The sequence below is a fragment of the Rhineura floridana genome, chromosome 3 (genome assembly GCF_030035675.1).
Source record: "Rhineura floridana isolate rRhiFlo1 chromosome 3, rRhiFlo1.hap2, whole genome shotgun sequence".
Taxonomy (NCBI): domain Eukaryota; kingdom Metazoa; phylum Chordata; class Lepidosauria; order Squamata; family Rhineuridae; genus Rhineura; species Rhineura floridana.
The window spans coordinates 44,523,211-44,536,468 of record NC_084482.1 but is presented as its reverse complement, the minus strand read 5'-3'; the positions used below and the strand labels follow the sequence as shown (position 1 = coordinate 44,536,468).

Sequence of the window (13,258 nt, the reverse complement as noted above, 5' to 3'; positions counted from 1 at the left end):
TGAACACACTGTGGTATCTAAACTGAATTTACAGCTTGAATAAGAACACTGAAAACCAGTCTTTCCTGTGAAAAGCAAGTTTCCAGCCCACATGGTTGCAGAAACGTATGAACTTATGCTTGCAGGTTTGCTTAAATAAAACTGGGGGTGGAGGATTTCATCATTTAACTAAACTACCAACTAGTTCTTGATTCATACCTCACTTCCACCTATAGATGCTTTTTCCATCCTACACTTCTGTGTGTGTTTTCTTCCAGTTCCTCACAAATGAAATAACAAAAAAACCAGGGGGTAGGGATCTCCAAAAGACAAACTGCTATTGTCAAAACCAATTAAATTGATTTCAGAGGTGCGTGCGTGTGTGTGCGCGCACCCTGAACCTCATTTTTGAGGAAAGGGTATAAAGTTATAATAAAATAAGCTGTGTCCAGTTTTAAAATCACACTAACATTGTGCGAGTTTTATCACATAATTCTTGAATGTATAAAAATGCATCACGTTTTTCTTCATGATCTCTGTATTTACATACATGTGTGAAACATACATACATTGTTGTGATAAATGTCCGTGTGATTCATAACACCTGGTGAACCATTAGCAAACCACATATCTGTAACCAGAAACTGATTAGAAATAAGCACATAATCTTCAGCAAGCAACTAGGTTGCCTGGGCGGGCTGCAAATACGAGAAATGAACACCTTCAGGGGTGTTGTCTTTAAATACTATCTGCTTTAGAGAAAATTATCTCACCATAGCTGGGTTCAGACAACATGCCTCCACACACATTGAAATAATGTTTTGGGGGATGGGTTGCAGGGTTCTACAGGATAGCCCCATCCCAAAGTGTGCCAGGTAGGCATGCCTCCCCTGTATCAGAAGGTATTCTAAGCACATAACTATGTACACATGTAGTGCACCTCCACACAAGGCAGGATCAAACTCTATCCATCCATGGACATTAGTGCACATGTAGAACCTCTCATGACATGCTCCAAACATGCAGATGGTGGGTATGTGGCTGCTGGGTATGTCTGCAACAAGAAGTGTAGCTAGCCTTTGCAGCCCCCCCCATATATTATTTTAATGTGTATATGTTGGTGAAGGGAACTATTTTACTCCTTTCTCCCCACCTTACTACACATTAGACACACCCACATAATGGCCATCAGTCAGTTTGGCATGGCTTCTTACGAAGTAGGCCTAGCTGCCATACATTTCTCCACACAATGGCCTTTCGGAAGAAGCGTTACTCCACGCAACTTTCTCCAGGGGAAAAGCCCAGTTAATTTTCTCAGCAAAAATGGATCTAATGGCTCCATCAGGCACACACACCTCTCTCATCAATAAGGACTTTCCCATTCAGATCAATTAAAAGGGCAACTCTTCTCAGGCAGATGGATGTAGCTAACCCCTAAATACTGAAGTGAATGGAGAAAGTTGCATGAGGAATCCTGTATGCCCATAACAACATGAAACTCTGGACTGGTTGCATGAGCTTCCAGCGTAATTTCCCTACATACTATATAGTTATAAAGTTAATAAAGCACTTTCTGCTTTGGGTAAAATAGGTATATGTATAAGGAAACTTGCAAAGTATTTGGCGATTACACTTTTTTCCAAACATCCTTTGAAAAAAGATTCCTCCAACATCTTGCGCCCAAAATACCCTTTGTTGAATACCTGTTGCTAGCTACCCAACTGAAGGACATTAATGGCCTCACTAGCTGGACTTCAGCAAGTCACATACCATCACTCTCAGTTTCTGATATCTATAATAAGAATTAATGGATGATAGCACCAGCATTAGTCCTAGTGCAATGGGGTTCTCCCCTCTCCTCCCCCCACATGTGCATGGAGCCATCCCCAGATCTGCTCTGGAGAGTTGGGAGAACCTCCAGACAGATTTAGGGGTGCCCAGGGGGAAGGAGAGGGGGATATCATTCTGATGCAAAACAGCTCCCTTACTGCTACACTGGATACAACCCATTATTACAATTATTTATAGTGTGTCTATTCGCCCCTTCCTCTCAAAGAACCTGCTTCACTAGGTTGTGATGATGAACAGAATTACTCCCCCATGGCTTGTATGTTAGAAGCACTACATAAACAAGTATGATGGTAATTATTCATGTCGAGAAGCCCTTATTAAACTGTCTGCTTTATTATTTGTTACAACAAGCCAACTCACAGGCCCCCATATGTCCCAAGGTATCATGTAGAGATGTGAAGGTCCAAAACAGGATGGGAGCATTTTTTCCAGGCCTTCTGGGCCTTTTATACACATATAGGAGGGGGTTGCAGGGGGTTCTCATTCATTCAAAACAGAGGGAACAAATATATGTTCATGAAAAAACAGATCTGCAAACTTGAGGGATGGAAAGCTTAATTTGCCTATTGGAGCTCCTATCCCAAGACCAACTTGCTGTGTTTACATAACTGTGAGAAACAGTCATCATCAAGCTTTATTGCCTAGCCATGGGCCATTGCAACATACATAAACAAACGATCAAGACCTACTTTAAAAACAGTAAATAAATATAGTAAGAACATACAACAAAACAACTCAAGTTGGTTATCTTTAAACCCCTCTAGGAAGTACTCGGCAATTTTTCTGACAGCTTCACCCATATCTTTTGTGCCACAAGGGCAAAAAGGGCAACCCTATGGGTAACCGAGAAGTCCTTAGCTGCTAAGAGGAAGGCTATGGTGTCCTGCAAAGGCCTCCCTTGTGGCAATGACAGCCAACTGCTCAAAAATTTGGTCCGTGGATGGGAGTATAAAGGGCATTCTAACAGATAGTGGGGTAAATCCTCAACCACCCCAGAGCCACAAATGCAGAATTGCTGATTCCACGGAACCTGTTTATAGCGTTCAGCCATCACGGCATTTGGCATTGTCTGGCACCGCAGTGCGGTAAAAGCCTGCCTAAGATTAGGTGACATAGGATAGGCCAAATAGGTCATCCGTTGATGGTCCTGTTTTATTAATCCAAACCATCTAGAGAATTTGGAATTTATCATAACCAATCTATCTAACCAGCCGCAGTGCCCAAAAATTACTTCTTTCAGCCGTACTTTGTCCTGTACGACTGGGTCAAGTGGAGAGATATGATAATTCAGTTATTCTGTCACTCCAAAATTTATCCATAAAGACTGAGTTACAACATGCTTTCAGCAATGGTTTAGATTGGGGATTTTCCAGTGATTCCCAAAATTTAAGCAGGGCGCAATGAATATGTGCCCTGATTCGGGCAACACCTAGCTCAGCACGGACTAATGTCGCTGGGGTACCAATAGGCAAATGCAGAAGTTTTTTCAAAAAACCATTTTGAACAGCCTCAAGAGTGAGAAGCAATGGGCTCTCCCAACCACAGACTGGGGCGCCATATAAAATCTGTGGAAGAACTTTACTTTCATAATTTTTCAGCGCTGGGGGGATCAGGTTGCCTCCTGTTGTCCTGTGAAAGCTCAATAAAGCTCCACATGCTCTAAGTGCAGCAGCTTTAGAGTGGGCAATATGTTTTTTCCATGAGAGGTTATCCTGAAAAAGAATACCCAGGTATTTAAAAAAGTGGCATTGCTCGATTGGGTGTCCATCCATTGACCAGGAAAAATTGCAGCGCCTCTTACCAAAAACCATAACTTTTGTTTTGGAATAATTGATTTGCAGTTTTTCTTTTATACAATAGGCACTGCATTTCGTAAGTAATCTCCTTAAGCCGTTGCGCGCCATGGAGAGTAAAATCATATCATCTGCATATAAGAGTATCGGGACCTTCCTTTTCCCTAATGCAGGGGGAAGAAATTCAGGGCCCGTCAGTTTGGTGACTATATTATTCAAATATAAATTAAAAAGAATAGGGGCTAACAAACATCCCTGCTTTACTCCCTTGTTAATAGCAATAGGATCTGTTAAGGAGCCTGAATTTCCCACCCTAACTCTTGTATTGTTATCAGTATGCAATTCTCTAATGAGGAATAAGAGTCGTCTATCAATGTTGGTTTTAGCTAATTTGTCCCACAGCATTGATCTATCAACAGAGTCAAAAGCTGCCACCAGATCTATAAATGCAGCGCAGAGATGTTTAGTTGGGCCTAGCATGCATTGCCTTGCAATGAGATAGAGTTATGCAGTGATCTATAGTGCTTTGCCCTTTCCGAAAGCCCGCTTGTTCAGGGAAGTTGATTTGATTTGTGGCTTCCCATTCTTCTATTTTCAATAGAAGATATTTAGAATATAACTCAGCACCTGTGTCAAGGAGGCTAATAGTCCGATAGTTACTTGGATCTTGCCTCTCTCCCTTCTTATATATAGGAACAACAATATTCTGTTTCCAGCCTTCTGGAAAAATGACAGTATTGTTTAGTTGTGTAAACAGTTTAGCTAAAATGGGGGCCCACCAATCTGGAAAGTTTTTAAATATTTCCGGGGGCAAGATGTCCTCACCCGGCGCTTTGCCCGTACTCAGGGCAGATATAAGTGACTTAATTTGTGGAACTGTGACTGGAGGCCAAGCAGGGAGGGAAGGCTCGGGGGGAAAAAGGGGAGCCTCAGAAATGACAGAGAGGGGCATATAAAGTTTACTAAAATATGCATGCCAGACTTCAGCAGGAATCTGGTTAGGGCTGAGGGATCTAGCTGTTCGCAGCCCTTTGGCCACTATTTCCCCAAAAAGGCGGTCATTTTTCTCTGCCACGGCCTGGTCTTACTGGCCCCTTTTCCATTTTATTAGAAGCTGGGAGAAACAGTCAGGCTTATTTGCATTTTTAAAAAAGTATCCTGTCCAGTTCTTTAATTCCTTAAAGTTATGCCTTTAAAGCCATGACAAAATATCAATTTCATTTTAGATGTTCATTTTAAAAGAGAGCAGCAGATTTTAGTATGCAGATGTAAATTTTAGTGGGGAGGGAGAAGAGAGAAAAACAACACTTTTTTTTGCTAATTACAAAAAGATCTCCAAACATGTTTGATTGGCAGAATTTCTCATTAAATACATGTTGTAGGGTATCAGGCTAGACAGTGGGTTTGCTTTAAAAAGGATACAGAGTTCCCTCTAGTGTGCTGTTCCTGTAAGAGACCTAGAAAATATTTACTTGTATTAACATGACATGTCACAAGTACCACAAATAAAAACAGCTTTCTCTTTTAGGCAGAAAAAAGGCTATATACCCTGTAAGTTCATCTACCCCAGTAAGTTTTCAAGGGGGTTCTTGGGAGACTGACTCCCAACTCACTCCAAACTAATCAGGATTTTATTGGAATTATTGGTGCCTCAGGAAAGTCCTCTCTACATACTACCCTACCTAGCGACTAAAATAGGTACACATGTGGCCTACAGCTGGCCTTCAGAAGCTGCACTCCATAATCAGCAGGTTCAACAACACATCTTCATACTTGCATTCAGTTAAAAAGCTGCCTTATGCTATTTGCCCAGCTAGCCCAGGCTGCCAGTGGCTCTCCGGGGTCTCTGGCAGGGGCATTTTCATATCATCTGCTACCTGGTCCTTTTTTAAACTAGAGATGCCACTGATTAAACCTTAGTTATTCTGCAGACAAAGCCAAGTGCTCTGCCACTAAGCTACAGACTCTTCCCTCCAAGTTCTACTAGAGTGCACAAGCAAGCCCACAAAGCTGAATACAGACTTGAAGCCCAATATCACATGTAAAAAAACACAAAACTTTTGTACTCTGCAAGGACACCAGGCCAGAGTTGCCATGGTGACTGCCTCTCTCCGATTCAGTGAGCTTTCCCTCTCTCCTTCGTGTGTCCCTTGCATGAAGGGGACTTCATGCAAGGCCATGCACAGGCTTATATTACACAGGTGTCCACACTCAATGCATAGACATTGGAGATGGGGCCAGTAGCCCCATTAGTACCTATAGCCCCTTCCTATGAAACTGGCTTGAGGGAATGAGCCTCAGGCAGGTTGTCATTTGAAACATATGGAACCTGAGCAAATCGCTATGTAGCAGACACAAACAGGGATTGCAGACCAAATACAAGAGGAGGGATGAGAAAGGTTTGATCTCTCTCTCTCTCTCTCTCTCTCTCTCTCTCTCTCTCTCTCTCTCTCTCTCCCTCCCTCCCTCCAAGCCATTGCAGTCTCTGCTTGGACTAAGCAAACACCTTCACTTCTAGCTCTTCAAAACTGCTGACCTGTGAGGGACTAAATAACAGAAATAAGTACATAAAAATTAAAGAGGGAGCGAAGGAAAAGTATACTGTGGAGATTAGCAAAATACTTTTCTCCCTTTTTTTCAGGGAGCTCCAAGCTCAGAGCAGCAGCTTCACATTCATAACGTTACAAATGAAGATCAGAGAGGCTTGTCTAAAGCTTAAAGTGGAAACCAACCCAGACCTGGGATGTGGAGGAGCAAAATGAACTTGCCATGACAGACAAATATCAGCTCCTTCACCCATCAGGGCAGGGTTGCAGAAACCCCCACTTGATTTCTTTACACAAATTCAACCAGGGTTTTTTTGTGGGGGGGCTTCTGGGCGGGGGTATACACAGTAATTTATTTATTCAACTTACAATATGAAACAACTTTCCAAAAAAATTATCTTGAATACATCATCTTGATTTAAGAGATTCCAGCTTTGTCTTAAGATATTCCAAAAGATACCCCCCAAACAACATATTTCTAATGATTATATTGCTTCTAATGAACAGTATATTTGTCATATTGGTATACTGATTATACATCCACGAGACTGGCTGTATACTATAGCCAGCATGGATTTTTCCGCATGCCGCAATGTTAAATTGAATATACCCCGCCATGCCATATACTGGCCCTCATAAACTCATTTCAAAACAAAACTTTTAGTCCTGAATTCAGAAATGCTTGCTTAACAACCCTCTAGATTTTCATGGCGATACACAAAACAGTCAGAGAGAATCAAGAATTCAAAGTGTAAAAGGAGACAAAAAAAATCCAGACCTCTGTTGGACTTTTTTCTGTCAGAGTTCTCATAATTTGTTGAAATTAATTAAAAATCAGCCATGTTCACAAAGTACCTGTAATCCTGTTACTGACCTTGCCCCATACTCTGGCCTTCATCTTCTGCAGTTTAAAGGTTTAAAAAATGCCTGGCTGATTTTTAATTAAGAAATTTTGCATTGAATTCAGTGATAAGGATGGGCATGCTCAGTAAGAATCAACTGTCAGTGTTCTAAAAGCCACACTCAGAGCTGTTTGGCTTGCCTAATCACGGGGCCACGTCCACGCCAGACCTTCACTTCACTTTAGAGTCATGGCTTCCCCCAAAGAATCCTGGGAAGTGTAGTTTGTGAAGGGTGCTAAGAGGAGACCCCTATTCCCGAGAAACTCCAGTGGCCAGAATGGCTTAACAGTCAGCCACTATGATTTATTTATTTATTTATTTTTAAAACTTATATACCGCCCGACTAGCAATAGCTCTCTGGGCGGTGAACATAGATACAATAAAATACAATATAATACAAAAACATCAGTCTAAAATCAAATTTCACAATCTAAAAACAGCAAAGGCTAAAATCAAATTACAAACATTACAATCATTAACAAAAAATTAAAATGCCTCGGAATAGAGAAAGGTTTTAACCTGGCGCCGAAAGGATGATAGTGTCGGCGCCAGGCGAACCTCCTCGGGGAGACTATTCCATAGTTCAGGGGCCACCACTGATTCAGGTTCTGTGAGGGGAACAAGGCATCTCCTAGCAACTCTCAGCACCCTTCACTAACTACACTTCCCAGGATTCTTTGGGAGAAGCCATGACTATCTAAAGTGAAATAAAGGTCTGGTGTGGATGTGGCCAGGGACAGCTTTGGCTTAAATTTGGGTGGGAGGCTACATGTGCCTGTAGAATTAAAAGGTGGGGAAGCAATGATTCTGTTCACAATGTTTTCCTTTTGGAAAGGAAAGGGGCTTTCCCTCTGCCCAGTGGCCACCCACCCAATCTCCTCCCCTTCCCCTCCTCCTTCCCTCCCTGCCCCCCCCAAGGTCAGTTTCATCTATCCTAAGCATGATTGCACAGGAGTAAATCCCACTGAACTCAAAAAGCTTGCAAATGATCAAACCTGGCCTCCCCTCCTCCTCAGTCCTATCCACTCCCTGTTGCCTCCCTTCCTCTCCCCCATCCCCTTCCGGTCCCCTCCTCCCCCTTCCTCCTCCATCCCCTCCCCCTCCCCCATGGTCAGTTTTACCTATCTTAAGCCTGATTGCATGGGAGTAAATCCCATTGAACTCAATAAGCATGCAAATGATCAGACCTGCCTTTCCCCTCCTTCCGCTTTCCACTCACACGTTTCCAAATTCTTCCAAGCTACACATGAAGTGGATTGGACTATGAAAGACCAACCCAAATTGTGTTTTCATTTTGACAAATGTGTAGGGCAGTACAGTATCTCAGAGGGGAGGTCAGGTCTCCTGCTCCCCTGGTGCATTCACTAGAGCTGCTCTATTTCCTTGCTTTTTAAGGTTTGATATAAACATCTATTGGCTATGGGTAGGTTCTTAAACCACAAGGTTTTTTGCCTATTAGTAAATATATATAACCACAGTGTGCTAATTTGTTCATGTCCAGGCATATACTTAAAACCTCCAGAGTCTGGCCAAGATTTTATTGGCAGGTGTCGACAAAAAAACATGGTTGTTTTTTCTTCATGGTAAGCAATGCCCAATTTTAAATACATAAGGAATTCACCTTTTCCTCAGACCAAGCCTCAGCAGTGTTTACAGCTGAATACACAAAAACAGGCGTTTGGGGAAAGTGTTTTATCCACCTTCAGCAACAGGTTATAGTCCATATCATAGGCTACAATTGCATTACAGTATAGTGTGGAGAGTCATAATGAGCAGCTTACACTAGCTCATGGTGGGAATTAGGCAGGAAGAACCTAAATTTGGCTGTGAAACACACTAGTCGCCACAGCAAAGAGTTTCCATTAGCCACACCTGAAGGGGGAATGGGTTGATCTCTCAATCAGTTGCGAAACCTCTTTGAAGCTGAATTTTAAAAAACCTTCAAGCTGCTCCCACCAGGTTTTACAGTAAAAAGGGGCACAGTCTGACTAGCATCACATGCCCCCACTTTCAGAAGAGAGAGATGGAGACACACTGGAAGCGGCAAAACAGTGAGTGTGTTTCTACCCTTTGTCACTGGTCCCTCACATAAAACTGCCTTGAGATTCTCTGGGATGCCTTTAAATGTACAGTTGAACCCTTCCTTTGTATAAACTGACATGGTCGGCAGTCACTTCCAATTCCTGGTTGTAATATACTAGTCAGTAAGAAGTTGTCACATTCAGTTCTCAGACGCTGTAAAGTGAAATATATGATTAATAGCACTAACTTTTTATGAGACCACTGTAAATTAACACAGCCTAGAGTTTTTCAAGAAAGTCTTAAGTGTGCATGCATGCAAACATATATAGGGATTATGGTTTGGGATGCGTTATACCATGGTTCTTTATAGCTTTTATATGTTCATGAATATATCCATACTGTATCTTCAGTATGACTTATTCAAAATAGTATCTTGCAAAAGGGAGGGGAAATGGGAGGTAGCTCCACAAGAATTAATGGGAAAGCTCACCCTTCCTTTTGTCTTGAAGCAGTAATTGGGGGAGGGGAAAGAGGTTGATGGGGGACGGGATTATCTCCTCCCTTCCCATGCTGTACCCCAGTCCAGAACCTGAGCATTACAGAGTGAGGCTGCACAGTAGATCTTTAACTACCATCCCGTGATGTAATAGAGTGTGTGGGGCTAGATATTTAGCAAGCTGCACAATACCTCCTCCTCAACCTGAACACTCCAGTGCAAACCCCAAGAAGAGAGGCAACCCCCAAGTCAGGAACATCTAGCTTAGTATTGTCTCCACTGACTGGCAGTCTCTCCAGGATTTCAGGCAGGGGTCTTTCTCAGCCCTATCTAGGAGAGGCCAGGGATTGAACCTGGACCCTTCTACATACAAAGCCGCGACTCTACCACCGAGTTGCAGCCCCCAACCCGGCAGAGTATTACTAGGCTCCAACCTGAGGATGACAGCAGGGGAGAGACTTCACCACACCACACCCCCGTCTGCCATGGAGTTTTAGTTCTCCTCGTCGAAGGCGGAGCGGGGGGAGGAGAAAATTGGTCCCAGATCAATTCTGGGGTAGAAAAAAGATGGGCAAATCCCAAGGTACTGAAAAAACAGTTCCTTTATTCAAGCGTATAGCTCCTCATTTAAGACCGGCCACCCGCTCGTCTACTGCTACGCGGTGCCCCAACAGCCACCCAGCCAAACCATGCGGCGAAGTCCCGCCTTCTCCGCCATCCTAGCATTGCAAAGCCAAGAGGGCGGGCAACAAGAGAGCCCTCCCATATTTCATCGCGCCACATACGCCACGCCCACCGAGCGCTGGGGGTCGGAAGAGCTGCCAATTGGGTGGACTAAGAGAGCACTAACGGCTTCCCTCCCAACCAGGCTGCGCTCGGGAGCACAGCAGGAAAATTGCACTGCACCGTCGCCTTCGTACTCCGGAAGCACCGCATTCTGCCTTCCATCGCTCACCTTCCATTGGCTTCCAGTCCCCGGTGACTATTTTAAAGTGATCACAGACACAGTCATCCACATACCTGTCTGGGAGTAAGGCCCACTGAACTTGGGGAGGCTTTCTTACATGTAAATACAACATCGGGCTACACCCTACACCCCCGCCTAGCTTTATATACGCATATTACCCTAGTCCTATTAAACTCCCTATGGCAGATCACTCTCCTGGATCCCACATACTCTTTTTGTTTGGTGGTATTTATACACGTATCTCAAGTCATCTGCCATCCCTTCATAAGGCGGAGCAGATGCAAAAGAAGATGTAACTTCTACACTTAACGCGTAGAAGAGGGAATATAAGCTTTCTGAAACAAAGCCACACTTGCTGAAATCTTTTTTTACACACGGGTAAAGGTGCAGGAGCTTTGATCTCTTTTTTTTATCTTGCTACCCTACCCTTCATCTGCATCCCTCTCCACCTGCATGCTTGGATCGATCCGGTTTATAAGAAGCTTTCAGACCCGCACTCTCCCTAGGTAAGGGGTGGCGGCTGAAAAGTTACTTACGTGACTCGAGTTTGGTCCCACCCCTCAGCTGGCTCCTACAAAATCATCACCCCCACTCCAGGCAAGGACAGACAGCATCACCGGTCCAAAAAACTGCTCCAAGGGGGCACTTTACTTACAAGTCTGCGCCGCTGAGTCATCCGGGCACTGTTGTTCGCTACCATATTGCACGATTGAGGGCGCGTGTAAGAGCGGCCTCGCACCGCCCCTTTTCCGGATCCTGGGCCAATGAGAATAGGCCGAGCCTTTTCCGCCCAACAGAGTCCAACAGCCGTACCCGGGAATCCGCCCCGCAACGCATACTGCATCCATGGCAAGGCGAGGGACAAGGAGTCTTCTCACGAGGGCCCAGGCCCTGTCAAGTCTTCAAATCAGGACGAAGATTTCCGATCTAGCGAGCAGCAGAACCGCCAAAGGACACTTTGGAATTGAATTTCCCGAAAACCGTGGCCTGAGCAGCCTCACTGCACTTATTCTTTAGCAGTTTATTCGCAGCATGTAATCTGAGCCAGATCACTAACCTGTCCTGGAACCTGCTTTCATACCAGGGTCCAGAGATAAAAGTGCCTCAGAATACGTGCAGTCTGCACTTCCCTGCTAAATGAAGGGGCCTTGTTTAGAGGAGGCAGCCACATCCACCTGCACTTTACTTAGCACCATATGTGAACGTGCTTTCTGTGCACCTGTCTTCACTATATTTGCTAGTTCTTCAAACTGGGACACATCCCTATTCACACTCGTTGGTAGGGTCTTACAGAATCATGGAATAGTAAAATTGGAAGGGGCCTATAAGGCCAAGGAGTCCAACTTTCTGCTCAATACAGGAATCCAACTTAAAGCATTGCTGTTGGAATTGTTGATCACTAGCTGAATATGAGCCAACAGTGCAATGTGGCTGCAAAAAAGGCAAATGCTATTTTAGGCTGCATTAACAGAAATATGGTTTCCAAATCGTGGTCAGTAGTAGTTCCCGTCTATTCAGCACTGGTTAAGCCTCACCTTGAGTACTGCATCCAGTTCTGGACACGGCACATTAAGAAGAATGCAGACAAACTGGAACAGGTTCAGAGGAGGGCAACAAGGATGATCGGGACTGGAAACAAAGCCCTCTGAGGAGAGACTGAAAGAACTAGGCATGTTTAGCCTTGAGAAGAGAAGACTGAGGGGAGATAAGATAGCACTCTTCAAGTACATGAAAGGTTGTCACACAGAGGAGGGCCAGGATCTCTTCTCGATCATCCCAGAGTGCAGGACATGGAATAATGGGCTCAAATTACAGGAAGCCACATTTTGGCTGAACATCAGGAAAAACTTCCTAACTGTTAAGAGTAGTACAACAATGGAACTAATAACCTAGGGAGGTGGTTGGCTCTCCAACACTGGAGGCATTCAAGAGGAACCTGGACAAATTGGGAAAGGTAGGATTGGGGGGGGAGGGATTAGGGGATGGAGAGGGTAGATATTTCATGTTAGCCCCCTCTCTGCCAGACTGGCTGCTCCAGTACAAATTGGGAGCCTCTGTAGCTGCTTTCAAGCTTAAAATTAAAACATCAGAATATCCAGCTATACATCTCCTGCATTTGTTTTGCCCCTTGGTAATGGCAGTTCTTGTGCATTCTGCCTCTGTAAGTTAACTGTCGGTTGCCATAACCAAAAAAGAAATATTAGTTACAGCAATACTGTATTATATTTTAACATTTTAAACACTGGATCTCTATAAAAGCCGCCTTGTCCCATCATATGAACAATATACAATTTAGATTTTTATAACTGTAATAATTAACAGGCTACAAGATTCTGATAGGAGACACATATAGTTCTGTAATTAACAAGATTTAACCCTGAAAATTGTGCACAGAGGGAAATCTGACCTGTCCGGGTAGCAATGGGGAAAAAGCACATTGGTAGCTAAGGGAAACAGGCAAGGAAAAATGCTAATAAAATTATAGGAGATGGAAGTATTACCAGGCTCTGGTAACAGTAATTCACACAAGGGGAAATTAAATGCATCACACTTATTTAACCTTAATAGCTTTTTCTTAGCAAAAAAGGTTTTAATTAGGGCTGTGCATAGACCTCCCCCAACCCAATTTGTGGCTTCAATTTGTAAATACAAATAAAGCCCAATTCGGTCGGGACATATTTGTACCCATTCCAACTCATTCT

At 43.7% G+C, this 13,258-nt stretch overlaps 1 protein-coding gene across 6 annotated transcripts in view; it reads right to left on the bottom strand.

Moving 5' to 3' along the window:
* ARSG (arylsulfatase G) overlaps positions 1 to 13,258 on the bottom strand; it is a 154,361-nt gene that overhangs the window by 140,635 nt on the left and 468 nt on the right. Inside the window, exon 1 of one of the 6 annotated variants that reach the window (XM_061615604.1) lies at positions 11,212 to 11,303. The exons of 1 other annotated variant lie outside the window; for it this stretch is intronic. The gene's annotated coding sequence lies outside the window, so the exon portion shown is untranslated. Of the gene's footprint in view, positions 1 to 11,092; positions 11,183 to 11,211; positions 11,304 to 13,258 lie in introns of those variants that run through there. 4 more of the 6 variants (XM_061615611.1, XM_061615603.1, XM_061615607.1 and 1 more) reach the window with 4 other exon arrangements.